The sequence below is a fragment of the Ailuropoda melanoleuca genome, chromosome 16 (assembly GCF_002007445.2).
Source record: "Ailuropoda melanoleuca isolate Jingjing chromosome 16, ASM200744v2, whole genome shotgun sequence".
NCBI lineage: Eukaryota > Metazoa > Chordata > Mammalia > Carnivora > Ursidae > Ailuropoda > Ailuropoda melanoleuca.
In genome coordinates this window covers 65,400,435-65,416,770 of record NC_048233.1, presented here as the reverse complement: position 1 = coordinate 65,416,770, position 16,336 = coordinate 65,400,435, and the positions used below count along the sequence as shown (strand labels likewise).

At 48.6% G+C, this 16,336-nt stretch overlaps 1 protein-coding gene across 19 annotated transcripts in view; it reads right to left on the bottom strand.

Annotated features, from left to right (window-relative positions):
* The window catches only part of CD44 (CD44 molecule (Indian blood group)), an 88,698-nt gene that overhangs the window by 70,359 nt on the left and 2,003 nt on the right, over window positions 1–16,336 (bottom strand). The gene's annotated exons all lie outside the window — the stretch shown is intronic.

Here is a 16,336-nt window from a genome sequence, read left to right as displayed (position 1 = left end):
AGCTGAGAAGACCGAGGCTTAGAGAAGTTAAGTAAATTGGTTAAGGCCACATAACTGATGAGCAGTAGGACTCCAACGAGGTCTAGTTTAGCAGCCACACTGCTTTCTGAGCGGCAGGACACCAGACTCAACCTCCCCCTGTGCATCCCTGACAGCCTGCGCTGGCCCTCGGGCCCTGAACCCTGGGAACGGGAGTGAACATCGTCATAGCCGGCCTTTAGAGGCAGGTCAGAAACCTGGCTTTAAGAGACACTGTTTCCTGCCGGCCTGTTTGAAGTGAGGTCTGTTTCTGAATGTCTTCCAGAAGGTATGGGAAGCTCATTTGGAGAAGAAACCTAATTAATTTTCCAGTTTTTAACAATGCAAACAATTCAGAATATAAACGTGGTTGTTGACGTTTGCCTCCCAAACAATATAAAGAACAGGAAGTTCAAACAGATAATAGGGTACATTTCCTGATTCCTAAGAAACAATCCTTTAGGAAGGCTGGGGCTTATCTGGTGACACTCCTTTGAAAGGAGGGAGAGCCTCCCAGATATGTCCCAGAGGGAGCCACAGGGAGAAGAGTCTAGAGGACCCAAGACTTGCTTCCCCCAAACCTTGCCTTGTTTTTCCTATGCCTCAATGGAAAATGTTTCCCCCTTGTCTTTCACATCCCTCTTGAGTGGTCAGACATCACACATGATCAGCTTCCCTTTGGTGCCCTTGCAGGAAATCATGGACCAGACTGGATGATGCCGGCCGAGGAGGGGAGGTGGGAATCAGGGTGGTGTGCACCATGAATGAACAGGAAGAAGAAAATTTGAAATGTGGCCTGCTTGTTTACCCTCCTTTGCTTTTAAGCGCTTGTCTCTTATTCCAAAAGAAAGATGTTTCAATAGATGATAGATAGATGATAGAGACATAAACAGATAAGTGATAGATAGGCAGGTAGGTAAGTAGATAGACAGATGGATACACAGATAGGTAGGTATATAGATGACAGATAGATAGACAGATACAGATAGACAGGCAGAGTGTTGTTGTTGTTTTTAAGTTGAATTTAGAAATCACAGCCTGAATCCATGATGGTAAACCACAATGCCACAAAACCACCAACACTGAAGTGGATACAGGGCTTCAGAAAAGAGAATTCCATTCATTCAACAAGGTTTCATTCAGCCCCCAAGTGCTGGACACTCGGACCAGGGCACTGAGCAAGGTAGGCAAAGTCACTGTCCCAGGGGAGGTTATGGCTCAGAGGAGAAGAGAGACATTAAACCAGTCAACAACATGACACAATAATGTTGTAACACAAGCACAGGGTGCTGAGTAATTAGTCCAAAAGGAAGGCTTTCTTCTCCAAGACCTTCGCTGTCCCCAAGGGATGTCTCTCCAAAAAAATGCCATTTCAGCTGACAACTGAAGTTAGGTTGGGAACTAGCCAGCCAGTCTCGTGTCAGCAAGCCTCACGGTCAGGAAATTCACCCTCAGAATATAGCATAAATCATTTGGTTTAATAGAACCCATTTCTTCTAGCTCTTCCATCATTAGATACCAAAAATAAGTGGTCCCCCCTTCCCATGTAAAAAAGGACCTATCCTTGAGATCCACATTAGACACCCCTTGGGCTTCTCTTCCCTGGATGCAGTCCTCATAAATCCTTTCATGATATTTAGGTGAAAAAAAAAAAAGAATGAAAAATAAATAATCAAACAAAACCCCAAAGTTTCCCTCCCATACCACCAGGTTCATGAGCCAGCCGCATGGAGGCAGAGTACTGTCCCCGAAGACCCTCCTCTTCATCTTCGGGCTTATTAAAATGTTAAGACGTTAGACCCTTGGACTTCATTCTCAAAGAAACTATTACGAAGGCATTTTCCTGCTTATGAAAGAGCAATTAGTAATATAAAATTCAAGAGTCAATTTCAGACTCCTTGAAAAGAAGTCAGGTCCATTGGAAACCAACACAGGGCGGTAACACGGACCTCAGCTCCGAGAGTAGAAAACTAGAGTTCAAATCCCGAATCTGCTTTCATTAGCTGTATGACCTTAAGAAAGTCATTAAACTTGCCTCCAGTACAGGAGGATAAGAATGTTGACCATGAAGTTAATGTGAGGGCTGGGTTACATAATGGAGCTAAAAACACTTCACGCATGTTAAAACGCTCCAGGAGTGTAGTTAGAGAAAAGTGAAGCTAGCAATCTCCCTGGGGGGTGATCGTCTCATAATTTACAGGAAGAGATACTCATTCAAGGTCATAGTCATTCTTTTAAAATGGATCACTACAGATGAGCGGTCCTCATGCATGGTGGGGGCTCCAGCAGGGCCGAGATGGGCTGCAGTAATGAGTTTCTAATAATAAAGCGCTCAGCTATGCAAACAATTGATTATTTCTTGTAAATTATAACAATTTTAAGGTTACTTCCCGTTATGCTTTTTGGGGAGGGAGGAAAGGATCAAGTTACAGCTGTGATGACTGGGTGTAAGCCACAGACCATCTATGTCTCAGAGTGCAGTGTGTCCCCCATATGAACTCTATCCATTAGGTGTGTCTTCTCACGAAAAGGCTGAGGGTGTGGCTTAGGAACACAAGACCTTCGCTTTGCTTTTCTTCTTTACTCTATTATATAGAGTCTCAAACCACAGCTCTGTCAGGTGCGTGGACACCCTCCAGGGTCTTACTCATTGTAACAGACGTTGTTATTAATGCAACACAGTTCTCCTAATTGAATCTTGATTTTGTTCAAAATCCGGAACTTGTGCTTCAGGGGGTATGAGCCCCAACTCCCAGCTCCAGTGGGTGAATCATGACTGGTCTAAATCAACCACTGTGGTCAGAGTTCTCCTAGGCAATGACTGGCTCTGAGCGAGCATTTCATGGAATGCGACCCCATTTTTCCAATGAGAAGTAAAGGGAAGTCAATTAAGGACTTCTGGAAAAGCCATTCCTCCAATTTTCTAGAAGGGACACTTATAAATAAGCATTCCTCCTTCTGCTGCTGGATACTACTATTTCTTTCATAGGGTGCTTGAAACTCCGGGAGTCAGTGTCAGATTACAAAGAGGGCTAACCTGTAGGAAGACCATGGGCATGGCAGAGTGGAAAGTTAGAAGAAAACTCGGTCTTTGATAATATCACTGAGCTCCTAAAATCATCCTACCTCCATACTTCTTGTTGTGGGAGATAGCATTTTATGAGGGTTTCTGTTTCATTGTTCTATTACTTCCAGAGGTATTCAGGTGGCATACACTGACATGGGTATACCAAGAAACATGACAGATAGCAATTACATGGGGGACACATCATCAGGTCATCTCCAAGTGGTTACCAACAACAAAGGAAATAAAGGAGTGAGGCCCTTGTAGCCAGCCGGTTGGACACCTGTATCCCACGGTTCTTGCCCACTCTTGCTGCCCAGACCCAACAGACACACCTGCATGACTCCTGGAAGTCATCCTGCAAATCACTCCCTACACACACACGCTGATCAAACCCAGAGCGCAAGCTCCAAGCAACAAAGTGCTCCCAAAAAAGACCAAGAAACCGCTAATAAAATCAATGAGATCTGACCCTAAACCCAGGCTTAACACCCTAGATTCCTAAGTAAATTATGAATTTTTTTCCCATGGCTTAAAATAACTCTGACATTGTATGACACTTTTTGTTTCCCAGAATTTGGGTTCCTTTGCTGCCCCAACACATACTTCTAAGAGTCTCATTCAGCAAAATAAATAAATAAATAAATAAATAAATAAATAAATAAATAAATGAATAAAATCTCACTCAGCTTGGAGGGTCCCATGGTTCTCTCTTCACCTCTGTCTATTTCAGGGCAGACATGATAAACCAGTTGCTTTCAGAATTTTGAGGAGTAGAACTTTCTTTGCTTGCTCTCTTACTCAGTAAGCCAAGCATGAGGCACCTGGAAAAGGGCTGCCTTGGCCAGAGTTGCTGAGGGGCTCTGAGCCCACCCACCGGGCCATTTCTTGGTCTTGAGGATTGGTGGGGTTGAAAAGTTCAACCGCAAGGGCCGCCAAGGCACTGGGGACATCCTGTAAACACAGTTGCTGGGCATCATCTCACGGGGCTCCCCTGATACCCCAGATCAGATGAGGTCTCCCTGTGACATGCTCTCAGAGTCCCTCTGCTGCCCTGTCATTCACTGAGGACATCACTACTTGTTTACTTTCTGTCTTCCCAGACAGACTAGAAGTTCCATGAGAGTAGAAACTGCGTCTCTCTTATTTAACATTGTGTCCCCAGCGCCTGGCAGAACACTAGACACATGTTATGTTTCAAAAAACACGTGTTGTATGAACAAATGAATCATGTGAAAACCACTGATTATTGACTCAGCTCACAGAACTGCTTGGAGAGGCTGGGCAAAAGCCAGGCCGGGTTGCACTGGGCCTTCTGGTTTCCAAATGCTCATTAAGTCAAAAAGGATCGAGATGAACACCAAATATGGATATACAAGGTATGGCACAGGAAACCAGGTCTAAGTACAATAAAGGCTCCAACAGCGTGTAAACACCTACACTATCTCCTATTGAGCCACAAAACCCGGTACCCTTTTCGCTTCCTCTCTCTGTCCCCCCAGTCTTCTTGCCAGCCTCGTCTTGTTTAGTGCCCTCCCTCTATCATCTCAAAGCACTAAATGGAAAGTGTACCGGACTGAGAATCAGAAGACAGGGTTTTGATTCTAAATAGTTATGTGACCTGGGGCAAGTCACTTGCAGTCTTTGAAATGCCTTTCCTCAGCTGCCCAATAAACAAGTGGACTACAGAATTTCTAGCATCCTTTCCCATTCTGACATGCCATCATCTTTGACTTTGAGTCACCAGCCCATGATAAGTTCTCATCTAGGGTCCTCCCTCCCTTTCCCCTCTTCTTCCTCCTTGGATCCATACTTTGGTGCCGCTGTAAGGGCCCAGGCCAGCTGACACCTTCTAAGCCCTAGCAAAACATCTGAAAACCCTCCCGCCCCGGTCTCCAGGGCTTTCACTGAGTTACACTAGCAAGGGCATTGTGATTCAACTCGACAGGGCACCCCAGTCCCCTGCCAGCTCGATGGCATCTGCATGCCTCGGGAAATGGCACAACCAAGAAACCCAAGCACATACCAGGTCTTCCTAGATAAGCTCTGCCCAGGAGGGGATGGCAGCTCGGAAGAGATTGGTGAACATTCCGAAGAATACAATTTCAATGCATCGGGGTCAACCAGCAACGGGAGACAGAGATCAAGGTGAAAGTTACCTCCAGTAATAATAGGACCTTGTAGTCCCACATCACGTGCTTCTGCCTACCAGCACAAAACACTTTCACACCAGCAGGCAAAGGTGGAGAGGTCCAGGGGAGGCAGAGGGATTATTATCCCCAGGTGGTTCACACAGTGTATTGAAGCATTAGACAGATAAAGCCAGTAGCCCCAGGTCACACAATTAGGCTTTGACACGGTGGGAATTAGAGCAGAGTGTCCTAATCTCCCCTGGGGGCTATTTCTAGTAGACTCTTGGTGGAGCCTTTTGTTTATACCTTGGTTCTATATTATCTTACCTGCCCAGGTAGCGAGCAGGCTTTTTCTCTGAGGCATGAGTAGTGGGAAACTCGAATGTCCCCGGATGGGCTTGGTGCCTGAGCTCAGGGTCCAGCCTACTCACTGTGGATGCTACAAGCTGGACCCGGAGGGGCCGCTGCTGTTCGCACTCGGGAGGCACCGAAGAGCCCCGTGTGGCAGCTGAGAATGCGGGAGCTCCAGGGCTGATAAAAGTTGTAATTAACATGTACATCCAACCCTTTCATCTTCAAAGGCTTTACTCACATTAGCTAGTTATTCCTCCTATCACCCCCGTGGGTGAGGCATCATTTTTGTCTTCTCAGTTTGCAGATGGAGAAGCTGATGTGGAGAAGGGGCCTTTTGCCAAGGAGCCTGGCTCTGGTTCAGACAGAGGAGATTCCTGGCTCCCAGCATCTAACTTCACTCGGGTGATGGGAAAACAGTGCAAATGAATCCTAGGAGAAGGTTCAGGCCACCAAACTCCTCTGGCTGAGAGACTGAATGTATACGGTTCTGGAAGGAGGTGGAGCCCACAGAATGACTTGCTCGCTAGATTTGAGTAGCTAACGTCCCAGTGACAGGCAGCTACCAGAAAGGAAAACCAGAAAAGCCTGCTGCTCTGCCATCGTGCTGAACCCTCCAGACCGTGCCCGTGGCAGACATCACTAATGGATCACAGCACCCTCTGCCGCTGAGCCCACCTTGGGCTCCTCAGCACAGCCCTCCAGGCAGCCTCTAGCAATCAACGGAAAATGGCACGTGAGCTGAAATCTATTTGCTATTGCGCCTGCAGGGCTTGTTCCAGAATCTCTTCAATTGCCAATCTCCAACCCAGCCAGAGCTGCCCAAGTTTTATTCCAAGCGGTGTGGGAACAGCTGCCCCACTACTGACCTAAGTCTCTCAGCCTCCGAAGACGGCCGCCTTTCCTCACCTTCCTCACCTTGATCATATGTCATCCTGTAGCATTCTTTCACCTGTTTGACTTTACTCCCGCCAAACCATAAGCTCTCTGAGGACGGAAACTAGATCTTCCATTTCCCTCACTTCTTTCCCCGTGCCAATCACCCTACACTTTTTGGTCAACTGAATTAGTGAGCATATCACCATGTGACAACTGGGGAAGCAGGCAAACCATAAGGGACGAATCTTGCCCACAAGTCCTTCTGTGACTAAGGGGGAGAAATGCCAGATCTCCACTGGCTGCATGCGGCTGTCACTTCTCCTAGAATGCTCTGTCTACGGGCCGGGCTAGAGGCACAGATGACCAAGCGATAATTGAGGGCATTGCGTATGACAAGAGAACAGAACTCATCTGGTATTTTATTTCGGTTTCTGGTTGGTGGATCCCAGACGGATATGAAATGGGCACACCCAGGATGGATGTGATCTCAGTAAGGATGTTCAGTGATGGACAGAAGGTCAGAACCCTGACGGAGCATTTAGTCCCTGACGCAATTTGGCAAACCCCTAAGTAGTCCCATCTTTAGGACTTCCTTTTTTCCTTCTCTCTCTCCCCAACCCCCATCCCACTACCTCCCTCCCGTCCTTCCCTCTTTCCTTTTCCTGAGCAAAAAGAGCTTCTCTGGGTTTATGAAAAAGAAATAAATATTTTAGCAGGAATCTGGAAGGTTCTCAGTGGAAGCAGCAATTTGCCATCTCAAAGGTCTGCCATGCCCAATGCCTTGGTGTATATATATGTGTGTGTGTGTGTGTGTGTGTGTGTGTGTGTGTGTGTGTGTGTATGTTATATTTGTTTGTTTTGTTTGCTTTTTATTATTATTATTTTTATTCTCATGGCCACCCTCGTTGTTTTGCACAGGCTACTACAGCTCACCCTCTACGCACCGCTTTGGCTGAATAGCGTGGTTCATTTTGCAGCAACATGCTGCAGCATTCGCTTAAGGGAAGCTGAGAAATCCAAGTTGCTCATGGAGCTTTGAGAGTAAAGGACATAATCTTTTCTCCTCTTTACAGGTTGGCTTCTCTGATCCCTTGAAGCAATGTTTTTTTAAAGTACGGTTTAAAGAAAGGGGTACTGCATTCAGATCCTGCAGGTAATCCCAGGACTGGCTTCCTGCAGTTTTAGCGGTGCGACTGAGACACGTTCCTAACTTCTCTGGCCCAAGCTTCTTCCTCCGCCCATTCCCAAGTGGTTGAGAGGATTCAGATGAGTTCTCTGAACAAAGCACCTTGTTCCTAAGAGTCCTGCTTCCGCATTGGGGTTTAGAGTACAACTGGGTCAATAGACTTGTTTCTGGCACGGATTAATAATTCACTTCTGACATTTAATACAAACCAGGCATCGCTTATTTTTTTTTTTTTTTGGCACAGCATTATAGTCATGTTATTCTTTCCATTAAGTTTTATGAGGCTTAGGCGTTTGTGGCCCGCAGAGTGGTGGATTTATAGAACGTGAGGCCTGGAAAGGATTTTACAGATCAACTAGAATCCAACCCTCTCATTTTATGCATGGAAAATTGGAGGTAAATAGGGGTGAAATGATTTGTTCAGCAAACTAAAATATAATAATAGTCATTTCTACTCTTGAGGCACTTCTATGTGCTAGACACTAGCACGAGACACCACATGCTAAACATTGTTGGAGACGTTTAACGTGTGCGCTGTCTGAGCTCACACCCTCTGAAGCAGCAGAGAGGGGAATCAGCCTCAGGTCTGGCTCTTTTCACAGCGCTTACTCCTTCTACACAGCCCTCTTCCAAAGCCAAACCTCATTCCCACTGCACCACTCTGATTTTGCACAAGTGATCTTGGAAATGGAAGGTTTTTAAACCATTGAAAGAAACAACTTCCTCTTTTTTTCTTTAACAGAGAGACCAAAAGCCAACATCTTTTCTCTGAGTGTCATTGAGAATATGATTTTGAGGCTTGGGTTTTTTTTTTTTATACAGGAGAGGAGATTTGGAAGGAAGTACTGGGGCATAGAGGCAGACAGACTTACAGGAAATCAAGATCCCTGTTCTACTGGACAAAACCTAATGAGCCCGGAACTTCCCCTGCCTTGCCTGACATGTCAGACTTCAAGAAAGATACACTCACTTTAGGAAGAATGCAGAGAAAAGAAATTGCAAGGAGGTTTGAGGATTGCTAGAAGAGACACTAGAAAAAAATAAAATTAAAAGGTTTCTATAGACCAAAAAGAAAAAAAAAAGGATGAAGAAGAATGAGCCAGAATCTATAAAAACCACAAAAGGTAAATGACAAAGTTTGCTTTGCCACATCTAGAAATTTCATCCATTCAGTCAGCCATCCAATATTTATTGAGCATCTACTAGAATTGGGGAATTGGGGGTTACCGCAATACAAACATGTATATAACGTAGATAAAGCATGAGCTTTTCCCCAAGGAGCTCCTACGCTCACCAGTGAAAGAGAACAGACGGTCATACATGGCTCAGAAGCATCCCTTAAAATTCATTCTTTTAGATGGAGATACGCTTGTGGGGGTTTTATGAATTATCAGGGAGAAAGGAGACAAGAGAGGAGAATAAAAGTCACTCTGGTGAGCCTGGAGGGATGTACCTGAGCTGACACTGGGAAGCCAACTTGGCCAACCACAGAAGATCCACAGTGAAGACAAGCTTCAGAGCAAGAGATTTCTAAGGCAGCATTATTTCCCTCCCCAAAGTCTGATCTACCTCTGTGTGACTAGCACTCTTGTAGGTACCTGAACCCTTGTCTCCCCTTTGCAGGAAAATGTGACTGTGCAACACGCTGGTGGCTCTGGGGCTGCCTCGATGACATCACCTGGTCTCCCGCAGGCTGTAAGACAGTGAGCAGCTCTGCTAGACTCTTCTTCCAGAGCTGGATACACTCAGCAGTGCCAACATTTGTGACGGGCAGATAGGAGATCTTCATTTAATACTTCTGGAATATGTGAAGACTGGGGCCAGGGGCCTGGGCAGAAACCGCCTTCTAGACCCGAGGCAGGAGACCAGGTACTGGTTGCCTGGCATTGTTAATTTCTCCTTGACATTTCAATTTGCATAATGACGAACACCTACAAGGCTTTACTGTCATCACCCTAATACCTCGGCAGGTTCTCTCTGAAAGAGAAAGTAGTAAAAGATGCTGCCTGGGGGGCGCCTGGGTGGCACAGCGGTTAGGCGTCTGCCTTCAGCTCAGGGCGTGATCCCGGCGTTGTGGGATCGAGCCCCACATCAGGCTCCTCTGCTGTGAGCCTGCTTCTTCCTCTCCCACTCCCCTTGCTTGTGTTCCCTCTCTCGCTGGCTGTCTCTGTCTCTGTCAAATAAATAAATAAAATCTTTAAAAAAAAAAAAAAAAAAAGATGCTGCCTGGATCCATGACCGGTGTGTGGGTCCTAGAAGGCCCACAGACCTGCTCGAGTGAAATTCAAATGGGTAAGGAATCTGTGATGAGTCTGAGCCCAGACCAAAGCCACACAGATGAAGCAGATGTCCCCAGGCACTCTGCTTCCACCCCTCCCGGGGGGCTTGTTTCTCAGGCAAAGCACCCAGAGGAAACCCTGCCCATCTCCCCCACCTCCCCTTGCACGACTCACCTGCTGGACCACACAGAAGCCAGGCCACGTTTAGGTCCAGGCTAGGGCTGGGAAGAGGGCCCACTTGCAGGGTCTGTTCAGTTCTTTCCGCCAAGGTGAGTGTAGCCTGATTCCTGATGGCCTCCTCTCTCAGTTCCCTCCCTCCCTCATCAATTCTAGCTGGTAGGGAGAAGGCCCTGGGGCCAAGGACCCTTGCACTGAGGGCAAACACGTTCCTGCTATTTGACGGACCCCTTTTCTAGCTTTGTCCATTCATGAACCAAAGTCCTAGATGGTGGGCAAAACCGCATCGGCAACTTCCACCTCTCCTCCAGGGGACAAGTAATGAAGCGATAATGAACAAACAACTCGATCCACCATCCTTTTCAATCCTACCCCCTCCCCAACTTCCCACCATATAGACGAGAGCAGAACTTCTATCCAGGAATCGGAATGAATGAGCCACTCAGAGTATGAATGGGGAGAAGTTTTCATGACAACTTCTTTCTCCTTTGTATTTAACATTCCATCCCCGTGGACGTTATGCCCCAACCTACACCTGATTCCCAGACGGAGTTTCTGCAAACAACCGGAGTACTACCAGGCATCACCACTTTGGCTTCTGGGGGCTCTGACATCTTGATATACGAAGAGAAGCACAATAAGGCATTGACTAAGAGCCTGGAGGGCCCAGTGGCCGGATCACCCCGGTTTGAAGCCCAACTCCATCGCTCACTAGCTCTATGGCCTTGGCCACGTTTCTTAAATTCCCTATGGCTCAGTGTTCTCCTATGCAAAAGGGGGCTAATAATCTCACTACTTCAGAGGGTTGGTGTATGGATTAAACAAGTTAGTATCTGGGAAACAGTGGTGAGCGCTCTCTAAGCATTCACTATCGTTACTAATCCTGGTGATCGTCACTTCAAAAATGTACAACTCACTGCAGAGAAACAAGTGCAAAAGGTACAGGAGCTCTAACTGTCAAGAAAGGTTGTGGGGAAGAAAGATGAACTGACAGGGACCCCCCAGAGGAGACTCGCAGGGACACCAGAGTAAATGTGAATAATCTCTCCCCACTGGAGTTTTGCAATTAACCTTAACTCTCAAAAGCTGAAGACTCGAGGCCGATTTTTGAGGCCTGAGTTTTGCAGATCGCCTCCTCGTTGACTCAGCCCTCCCCACCCACCCAGGACCTGTGTGCCCATGCTCGCGCTCAGGAGGGCCACTTGCCTCAGGTGGGCACACCCAGACGGCCAGCGCGCACCACACTCAGGAAAATCCTGCTTCGGGATGGTCTTTCCCCCACGACACCCATCCCTCCGTTCCCTGTTTGACCCCCCGTGTCCAAGGGTCACTGGGCAGATAGCCCCTGGGTAGGGAGGCAGGACCTGCCCCAGCTGTGGGCAACTCCAGACTTGGCAAGCTTCTACGGAGAGGAGACACGGTTTGCTGTTGCCAGCGGGCCCCCCCATCAGACAGCAGCCTTCCCTGGAGACTTGGCCCTTCCTGAGCTGCAGGACACACCCAGAGAAGGTGAGAATCTTCAGTGAAGCTATTCTGCTTCTCTCCCAACTGCCAGCACCTTCCAGAAGCAGGCATGGTGCGGGGAGGGGGATCGGAGGGGTGCTCAAGGCGTCCAACCTCAGATCAGCAACTTCAAAATAACCAGACCTCCAAGTGGGCCGCTGCTGGGGAGGGTTTTATTTTGAGGCTTCAATTTGGGGGTTGGTGCCATCATCCTGCCTGGCTCCCACCCCCTTCTTGGCCCAAGAAGCTAGTAACCCTGTCCTGAGACAGACGTCCCCAGCCACAGCAAGCAGCCACCAAAACCACAAATAGACGGGTGGCCTCCCTGTTTGGGCAGACCAAACATGAGCCCTGGGGTGGGCAGCTGACCAGCCCAGCGCCCTTCTCATCCCTGCCCTGAGCCAAACAGCCATCACAGCTGTTATCATATGTACACCATATATACACACAGACGTATTCGCCGCCTTCTGTATGCTGACCGGCGTGCTTCCCATCTAGAGGATGGCGTTGTTTCTGGATTCTGGTTATTCACTCAGTTCAACAGTTACTGGTCACTAGAGCCAACCCTCGGATCTGGGACCACACACACACACAGAATGAATGTGACCTAATCCCTGATGTCAGGGGGCTCCCACGGTGCTGCAGAAGACAGATAAGAGAAAGCATGTCGGGTGTTGGGTTTTCCCCCTTGGAGAAGCGAGAAAGGCATCAGCACCCCTTGGCCCCAAAAGTGAAAAAGGCCTCCCTGCATGATTTTACTGCGCAGCTTGAAGGCTAATTAATTTTAGCCCGATGAGGCCGGGGGACCTCTACTAGCCCTGTGGGGCCCTGTGAGAAGCAGGGACCACGCTGTCACAGCTGAGCTTACTGGAATGGCTGCCATCCTAGGACACTAGATTCTCCACTATACCCACCCCCACCACCAATTTGGCAACGTCTGGAGGCATCTGGGGTTGTCACAGCTTGAGGGGGGCAGTGCACAACCCGAATCTAGTATGTGGAAACCAGAGATACACGGTCAGCCATTGCCCAGGAAACCACACCCCACGAGCTAGCTACGCAGGGGGTGAGGGCGGTGGCCTTCTGACCACGAGCTCCCCGGTGCCGAACTCGCTGGCGCAGCGACGGGGCACCGGGTCAATGGTTGTCGACTCTACGGGCTGGTGAACGAATGTATTCGAGGGTGGGTAGATAAATAGGGTAACGGAAAGAGACACATCCCGTTTTCATTCCCGCTTCTTTACAGATTCAAATCCTACCTTGTCCCTACTGCCACCTCCCCTCCCTCGATTCCTCCAGCCCTCCTTGCTCTGCGTCCGCTTGGCAATGCCGTTCACCTGTCAATCAGGTGCACTGTGTTCTGCACATAGAAGCACAAGGTTTTTTGGCCAGCGGTGCCAAGCTCATACGTAATTCCCCTGTAGTACCCAGCACAGTGCGGGACCCTCGGAAGACACCTGACGCATGCTTAAGAGTTGACCAGCAAGACCCACATTGGGGGTACATGCATGGGCTCAGACACATGGGGACTTCCAAGCACACCCCCAAAGTGTGTATGCCCACATCCAGCCGGCAAGAATCAAATATATAGCTTGTCTTGGTACTTCCCCTATTGGGGGGATCAGGAAGTGGAAAGCAGAGGAATATGAAATACTTCCCCCTAATATTTCTTCACGTTTTCTGAACCAAACGTCAATTTAATCAGACCCTAGACTGATGAAGGCATTGTAAAGCTGTGGGTTCATTTATGCAAAATGCCTTGCATAGTTTTTGACTCCTCATCACACGAAGCCATACGTTTATTGGTCAAAAAAAAAATAGAGAGACCCTTAGTCAAAATATATACTATGCGTCCATTGGTAGAATGTTTGCACATTTGAGAAATCCTGACTCTCCGGGAAATTTGGCATGCACGATCACTTTATCCATGCCAAGCCAGATTCCACAACCACAAACTAGAAAACACCCCTTCCTAACTCTGTCAGGTTGGTCTGGCTTTCCAAACCCTTGATGGCCAGCTTGGGGGGGAAGATGTTTCTTAAGAAAAATTTTGACTTGCCGAGTGAAAAGTGGGGTTTGAGTTCAAGGCAGGAGCCACTAGCCTACCCTGATCATTCTAAGGAACACTCGTGTGCTTCCTATTCAAGCAGAGACAAAGGAAATTGAGTCATCAGCTTCTCGCTGTGCAATCCCCCAGAATTTCTTTCTGAAGCAGAAAAGATCCCCTTTGAGAACCATGCTTTGTCTGACAGCATCTGCCACCTGTTTCTGTTCGCTCTTGCACAAGAGTCACTTCCTTTTCAGGCTCTGGGTGGAGCTGGCTGAACCGAGGTGCTGGGGAGACATAACTGCAGCCTCTGTCTCAGCCCCAGCCCAGCCCCAGCCCAGCCCCAGCCCAGGCCCGGCCCAGCGCCAGGCCAGCCCAGAGTGGCCCCAGTCCCAGCCCCAGCCCAACACAGCCCAGCCCCGGTCCTGGGACAGCCCCCGCACAGCCCCAGCCCCAGCCCCAGCCCCAGCCAGGACCCACTGCTGGGGAAGCCCAGCTTACCTCCCACCACCTCTAATCTGTAAGGGAACCCCACTTAGAACCATCAGCCTGGACTCCATAGACTGATCTGAAATCTCACTTGGGTGGCCACATGTCACCTCGATCTCCATACTGGCTTTCAGTTCAAGATCCTTAACTTTTGTAGAAAACCATATCAGCCCACCACCGGGGTCCTCAAGGCTTTCCCTTCCCGGGCCACATACAACCTGCTAAACACTGGAGGTCTCCACGGAGCATATGATGAGGGCATTTCTGGGTCAATGCATGTAAAATGCTTGCAGCTTAGGGTGAGGAACTCTGCGGGGGCTCTTCCTTAATTTTCAGGCAGAGGACGTTGCCCTAACTTGTCTCTTAGATGAGGAACAGCCTCTCTCTCCCTTTTCTCCAGGCCTGCAAATGAGAGCATGTCTAGAAGGGCAGCTGAACTCTGATAAGGGAATTGACTTATTTTAGTAGCAAATAACTAGGTTGGCATCTCTTGACAGCTGTGGCCAAGCCTGGGGAGAGACGGTCCCCGGTAGGTCAGGGTAGGGCAGCAAGAGTGTCCACAGCCTGCCAGGGGGGAGTGAGAAGCCATTCACACCAGGCTTCACGTTAGCTGGTCACGTGGGACAGGGAGGGGGGGAGAATCACATACACACACTATTTCCCAAGTAATGAATCAAAGAAGCATAAGCATTGGAGTCTAACACTCCAACATTAGACGATGGGAAACCCCAACTCCGCCGTTTACTAGCTGTGTGTCTTCGGCCAAGTCAGGCCGCCTCCCTGAGCCTCCATTTCTTGATCTAGAAAATGGGGTTAAGGAAGTGCTAAACGTATACAGGACTGTCACGAGACTTATATACAATAACCTCTTCAAACCCCCTGGCTGAATGCCTAGCGCAGAGCTGGTGCTCAGGAAATGGCATTTCCTGGGACCTAGCACTCTTCTTTGCAGTAGCCGTGTGAGGCTTCTAGAAGCAACTTTGCTTCGTGGTAAGAAATACATATCAGTATTCTTTTATTAAACTCAAACTGGATATACTGCAGAGTAAAATAAACAATGTAGCGAATGTTTAATGCAGCATTTAAGGTGTGAAACAAGTGGTTCGCCCACTACAGGGGCAAAGGTGGGGGCTTATTACCGTCCTAGATGATAGGGGTGTTTCAGAGACCTGAGAATGGAAAATGTCCGGCCCTCCGTCTGTCTGCAAGAGGGAAAGTCACTCCTCCCTCTTTTTCAGGATCTGTTTCCTTCATGGGAAAAAGGAGGGTTTTTCTAAATGGTCCTTGGAGTCCCCATTGCTGAGTCTACAACAATGAGTCAAGAAATATTTCTTGAATGAATGGAAGGGGATCTGTCATAACTTAAGAATTTCACGCTGCCTATGCTGCTCCTGCGTGGGGCAATTTGGAAGAAAAGGGAATCTTTTCCTACCGGCCGCCAGCCTCAGACACACCTACTTGGCCCTGTGCCTTTGCAGGAAATAAGATGTCCAATGTGTATCTGGGGAACAACTGAATTAACTGATGCTAACCTCAGCAGGGATGGATTTCTTGCTTCTCCACCTAGGAAAACATAGCCCAAGCCCTAACTCCCAGGAAGAGGGGTCTCTAATGCTCACAGGGAGAAGAAGGGCCCTGGCCACCCCAAGCTCTAGAGCTCTCAGATGTACCCCTCTTTCTTAACACCAGGGGCGCAATTCCCAAACAGTGAGACGAGGAGGAGGGGAGATGGAGGGCTCGACCCATGCCCACTTGCCCTCTACCAGGGCCACTTTCTTCCCGCCAGCATATGACACGGACTACAAAGTGTCTGTTCTCCAACTTCGTTTCTGGGTCCAATGTTGGCCATTTCTTTACTTTTTGCTTTCTGACATGGAGGATGGAGCCTTTCTTCCTCCCTAAAGCCTTGCTCCTTTCCAAAGTTTCCTCTTTGTCTTTCGGAGGCCTCCCTCCTTACTAACCCCCCACAGTGGGGGACCGGGGCAACAGTACTGCCCACACCGCCGCCCCAGCTCCTCTTCCTCCTTCCCCTCTCTGCCTGCCCAGCCGAGCTGCTGTTAAGTCACGTCTCCCTTCCAAGTCTCAGTTCCTTCCAAACGTTACAAGCTCATGAAAGCCAAAGCCCTGGCAGTTTTTGCTGCTGGCACTGTTTCGTGCTTCCTCCAAATGATGCTGCCCAAAAGGACCATGAAAACACGGGGCAGGAGCGAG